Source organism: Caloenas nicobarica, chromosome 1 (genome assembly GCF_036013445.1).
Source record: "Caloenas nicobarica isolate bCalNic1 chromosome 1, bCalNic1.hap1, whole genome shotgun sequence".
In the NCBI taxonomy this organism is placed as follows: Eukaryota; Metazoa; Chordata; class Aves; order Columbiformes; family Columbidae; genus Caloenas; species Caloenas nicobarica.
This window is the reverse complement of record NC_088245.1, coordinates 47,345,624-47,351,788: the sequence shown is the minus strand read 5'-3', so window position 1 is coordinate 47,351,788 and position 6,165 is coordinate 47,345,624.

Genomic DNA, 6,165 nt, shown 5'->3' with positions numbered 1-6,165 from the left:
AGTTCTCTATGCTGTCTCCATGCTTAACTCATCTTCCAGCTAGGTGAAGAGGAAGAAATGAACAGAGGGTAGGACCTGTTTGCTTACTTCCATTAGATTTATAAACAAGAAAACACCGTCTGTCAAGAAACCACTCCCTGAACAGACAGAGAAATGATAGTGCTGCTTTGGTTCTCCTAGTGAAAAGCAAGATTTTCAATGTTTCACTGATGCTAATCTCTTTTTAGCAGCACAGAATCCTCCTTGACCTACAGCTGTACTCCCAATAGTATCTGTTCCACAGCATGGTATGCAGGAGGAAACAGTTCCAAGGTCCATCCCAGTGGACCCAAGGTACTGAAATAAAGTGAACAGAACATGCATGTGCACCTTTGTGTAGAGTATTTGGCAGTTTTTGAGGTCAGGAGATCAGCTGGCAAGAGGGAAAATACCAGGAGCATCTGCTTTTGGAGAACCTGCTGTTTCATCTGTAATTAGACACTTAAGGATGAAATTAATCACACCTTGAGCACCACCTGTATAATTATAGTAGTGTATATGGAAATAGCTATGTCACCTGGCCGTGGTTTTCTCTCAGACTCCTCACCACCCTCTCCTTCATTAAGACTGTTTTTGCACCCCTACTTGCACCTGCTCATGTGCTCACAACCCGTGCATGAAAGAACCCTGTGGAATGTCCCCATGGTAACACCGAAGGATTTCTTGTCATGGTGCTGCGGCAGCAAGGAGCAGAAACGCCCATGTAGAATAACCATGCTTGTTCTGACCACATGTCATCAGTTATTCTTCGATTTAGGTTAGGTAAATGCCTGTCTATGCAACTGCATACATTTGCTTCTGAAGTTGCGTTTAGGGATGAGACCACAGTGGGAAATATTTAGGAAAATTCTGGTGTAGAGAAGAACCAGCACAGGGAATTCCACAGGCCAGTGCAGCCTTTCCAGTCACTTGGAGCAGCGTTTGCAACACCACCAGCCTAAAGCCAATCTGTCCTGACTGCAATCAAGAAAGCTCCCTAGCGACTTAGAGGGAAAGCATGGTAGGTAATTAATGCATTTGAAAATGCTACTGTTAACTACCTGTCATATTTAATCCCTGACTTTACTACTCCAGTAATTGTTTTGTGTACACATGTGAAGTGACAAGCTTCCTTCAGAGAAGAATGGCCTACAGCCATAAAATGTGCTGTTTTCTGCTGTGGTTCAATATCAGTGAAATACATTGTTTTGTTAAGGTAAAAAGAAATATAAGAAAGGAACAGACTTTCTGTGACCTGTCAAAGCCAGCTAAGAGCAGCTCAGCAAAAGATGGCACACTTCATTTTGGGCTATATCCTGTGTTCTTCTTTGCTGTCACTGCTGTCAGCTGCTTCTCAGCTATTAACAGGAGTTTAATAGATGATCATAATCAGCACACCCTGCAAGATATATTGGTTAAATCCGTAGTGGAATGCAGTGGACTTCTCATTCATACCAGGTACTCTGAAGTTCTGGTTTGATTGCTGGATTGCAGCACCACTAAATTACAAATAATGATATGGTTCCCAAAAGCTATGTAAGAAATACACTGCAAAAGTGGTGATTATTTCCCCTTTCTGCCTGTCTCTGTTTCTGCTTTGGAAACTTCTACAAGAGAGCAAACTGTTGCAGTGTACGCTTTGGCTCCTGGGAATGCTCCCTCTGTGAGCTGAATGCTCAATACGCAGCTCTGAAGTATTTCACCATCTGCTGCAATTTCTCCAGGTTATGCTTTCAAAGCTTCCCTGCAACTATTAATTAAATGAAGAAGCTAGTTGCTGGAAGACACCTAGCTAAAGTAATTGGTCCTATAACTGCCATTATTTTTTTACGGATAGTGCCAAAATAAATATAACCCCACAGGAAACAAGTAAGTTTTAGTCAGACATGCACAAAAGAAACGGGGCACATGCCCAGGACCTTCACCTCTGTTTTCTTATTTCTTATTGCCGGTACCTGGCAGGATTGGCTTAAAATTATTCTGTAGCTCAGCAATTAGGGTTAGACAGTCCTAACTGCTGAATGGGACAGGAAGGAATATACAAGATGGAGAACTTGAAATCACATTAAAAAGGTGCAAATGCATTGATATTGAGACTGCTGTACTTGCTGCTCTGAGTCACACTGCTTTATATTTAAGAAAGTGAACAAGGAAGCCAAAGGTCTCAGAATGAAGAGATTAAAACCCATGATGATGGAAAGGAAAATACCTGAACTTGAAATCAGTTGGAAGACAGTAACCCATGCGATAATCACTCCTTGTCTTAGCTATTTGTTTTTGAAGGTCTTTAGTTGACTTGCTGTACCCATTGAAGATACGGTTGGCAAAGAGTAGCTTTCCTTGAATGTACATCTGCCAAAGAAGAGAACAAAAAAATGCAGAGCTGGGAAAAGCAACCTCTTATTCTAAATGAAGATGACAGGCTGAGAAACTAAGTTGTTAGGTAGCTTGACTTACACAGACGGCTTACAGCTTTCATCTTCATGACTTTGTTATAGAAAATATTTTATTTCATTCAAGAAATTTAAAAAAATAAAACTCATATTTTTCTAGTTCCTCCAAGACACACTGCATACCAGAGTGTATAAAACAACATTTTGCGTGCTGCTGCATGGACTGCCAAAGCCCGCCACCATCCGTCCCCGTAATATTTCAGTTTAGGTATAAGATGACATATTTGAAGATGAACACAGGCACGTATGTTAGGCATAGGAAAAAACAGCTGTTTGTTTGTTTGGGTTTTTTTGTTTTGCTTATGTTAACTAAATATTTTGATTGTTTTTTTCTGGGTGTTTTTTTTTTTTTACTAAGAAGGAGTATCCTACTTCTACACTTTTATAAATAGCAATGAACTTTCCTGTTTAAATACTGTATCTCATTGGAAACAGTTTTCTATAGAAGAAAGGTGATGCCTGATGTTTAAAGCCATAAAGATTCAAAATGTGGGCAAATTCTGAAACATTAGTAATTTTATCTCCTTGGAAAAGTAAACCAGGGGATTAAAGCTAATTCAGAGCTGTTCAGAAAGATCCAGAAACATTTTCAAACTCTGTTTCCACAGTTTCGAACTTGCTTTTGATTCTGAAGTGTATTTCATGAGGTCTCAATCATTTGCATGTTTCCTGAAGTTGGCATTTGTAGATGATTATCTTATCATGACATCCTCAACAAAACAGATGAGTTAAAAGCCAAATTCTGTTTTGTGCTAGAACTTAGAATTCTTAAACAAGTCACATTAATGATGCATTTTGTAGTAAGATCTCAGCAACTGAAAGGAGGCAGCCTTCTGCATTTTTAGAGCATTTCTTTTGGGGTTGGATCAGTTTGTTGGGTTGGGCCTTTTGTTTTTAATGTCCCCAGACTCAAAATTCCCAGAGCAAGTTCAAGCAAAGATAAATAATTTTTCAACATGTTGCAAAGACTGTTCCACACAACTATAACATATGGATGATCTCAGAATTAGGGCTTGAAGAAAAGCCTGTTGAAATATTAGATATAAAAAGAATTAATGTGAGAGCATCAGCCTTTTCTTGGTCAGTAAAGAAATAGTGACATGGTTGGGCCAGATTCTCACTGACATGAAAGCCTGTGTCATTGTTCTGGGAGTGTAAAGAAGCCTTTGTTTAAGTGAAAAATGGCTTAATTGAATTTAAAACTGTAAGAATCATTTAAGCTGCTTGTGTTGTGGGATGTTCCCAGTGTTACACAACTGGAAACATCTGGCTTATTTCATGGAAGCTCTCAGCATGTAGAACTCCAAGTCAAGACTCTCCGAATACTTCAGGGTAATGCATATTTGAGTAACAATGGATGCATTCACTAGAAGGAAATCCAGAGGACCACTGAATTGTCTTCATCTTGTGCTCACACCAATATGTATTCCTCTGTAATAGAACCACTAATGAACATGACGTAGAACGCTGCTTTTGCCTGTGGGTAATGGAGAGGGAAAAAAACCATTTTCTATCACGGCAGAAGTTATGATAGCACTGTTTTATTCAACTCTGAAACATTTTTCTTGTCAGTGTCACAAGTACCTTGTCTCACTACTGTGAAGAGTTCTGTTTGCCTGAGCGTGAGAGGAGCACTCAACGCAGTGCGGATTTGGAAGCGATGACCAGTTTAATGCATGTTACACTGTGACACGGGTCCTCATTTCCCCGCTCCCTTGCTTACATCCAATGTTGTGAGCAGCGTTGGCATCACAACAAAGGGATCCTGTAAGCTCTTCTTGGGGTACAGTTTTGAGTGTATGTCAGCAGATGGAAGTGATAGCAACATTTGGCCTCAGCTACTGATTTTCTGGCTATGTATACCCCTTTATATCTGTGTGTTTTCCCCTTGAGGCAAACTCTTTGCATTCATTTGTTCTGAATTTGTTCTGACTCCCTCTCGATTTTCCTATTCTCATTCCAGTTTCTTCCTCATACTTTAGTTACACCTAGGTTTCTTTCCCTGCTTCCTACTTTTTTTCATAATCGGTGCCTCATCTTGCTTCCCATAACTGGTCTTAATTCCCCTTCCCTATCGTATTTCTCATTACACAGATCCTTCTGATCTGACAGCCAGTCTCTCTCTATATCTCTATTATTGTTCTCCCTCAATACTGCACGTTCTTTCCTTGCTTGTGATGCGAGCACAGAGAATAAGAGAAGAAACGTCCAGCCATTTACAGCCCAGCTTACTGCCTCTGCTCCACGTGCCAGGAATTTGTGCTTTGGTTTGGTCACCACTCCCTGGTCTGTTCCAGCCTTTGGGTTCCTGGTACAGATAATCTGAATTAGCTGCCTCTTGCTGCTGCAAGCCCTGACGTGTCATGTTGTCCAACTGAAGTGCCTTTCACTGCCACATGGATGAGGAAACAACACACAACACGCCTCTCACATTGGCTTTGATTAACCACCGGCATTGTCCGACTGCCAAAATGTGGCGGGGCGCATACCAGTTTTGTTATTCCGCTTAGAACTCTGACTCTTGTTTTGTCGTGGTTAATGATGAAAACATATCACAAGCTGAGACGGAAGGAACCTTTTGCCACTGTGGGACTTGTCTACAGAATGCTCTGAAAATAACACCGCTATTCTCCGGTACACGTGTTCTGTGATTGTACAAAATGAAGAGGCTGATAGAAGAGGTAGATAAATCTACTCCAAAGATGATCTGATGCATGAGTACACAATGCACTGAAACTTTTCTAAGTGAATACAAACGAAAAGGCTGCCTCTGCCAATCACCCTCGCTGTCAGAGGAATGTAGCCCTTTCCATTACAATTCACCTGGTTGACTCTAATAGTATGACACAGGAATTTCATTATTCCTTCCACCACAAGCAATCAGTTTATGCCTTCAAGCATGAAATTCAAGTATGCTTGACGCTTTGCTTTGCTTGCATAATATATAAATGTTACCAGTTTTCCAGTGTTTTGCTAATTCCTGTCACTCTTGGTATGGCTTTCTGTAGCATGAGACTTTCACAGGCTGGTATTTTATGGCATAAGAATTTTATCTTCTACGGGGTATCTTTCTGGCTTGGTTCACTCCTAAAACACCAGGAATGTATAGAATAAGAAGGCTCATTAGCAAGTAGCTCTGAAGGTCAGCTTTTCTCGGTAGGTGTAAACTCGCATAGCAAATCTCTTTTACCCCTACTGGGGTAAATTTAATTGGGAGTGGTTTAAAACCGAAGTCTTTAGTGAAAGCCAAGAGATAAATTTCGATGGTGGCATTTTGAAGTGGAGGGAGATTCTTTCTTCTCTCAGAGCTAAACACAGTTCTGGCAAATGGCCTCAGACTGAAATTCTTGAGGGAGTCATAATAAGCAAGCCAGGGCAAAGAGGAATGTTTTTTCTCCCTGACTAATTCTTCCACATAAAAAGGTGAAAGGTCAAAGATGAACTTTAATACTAATGAAACTCTGAACTTCAGAGCAGTAATATGTCAGAACATTAAAAAAAAAGTCAAAATAAAAAATGTTTTATTATTGGCAACAGTAGGTTGGTTTTATAAGCATATATATCTCTGTCTTGATTCCTTTTAACCTTTGGGACAAGGGGAACTTTTAGATATTTAACACAGACATTAAGCAATCCACAGTAGGAGTTTTGGGAGTTCAGCCCATGCTTTTCCCTTTATGTGCCCTTCTGCCTC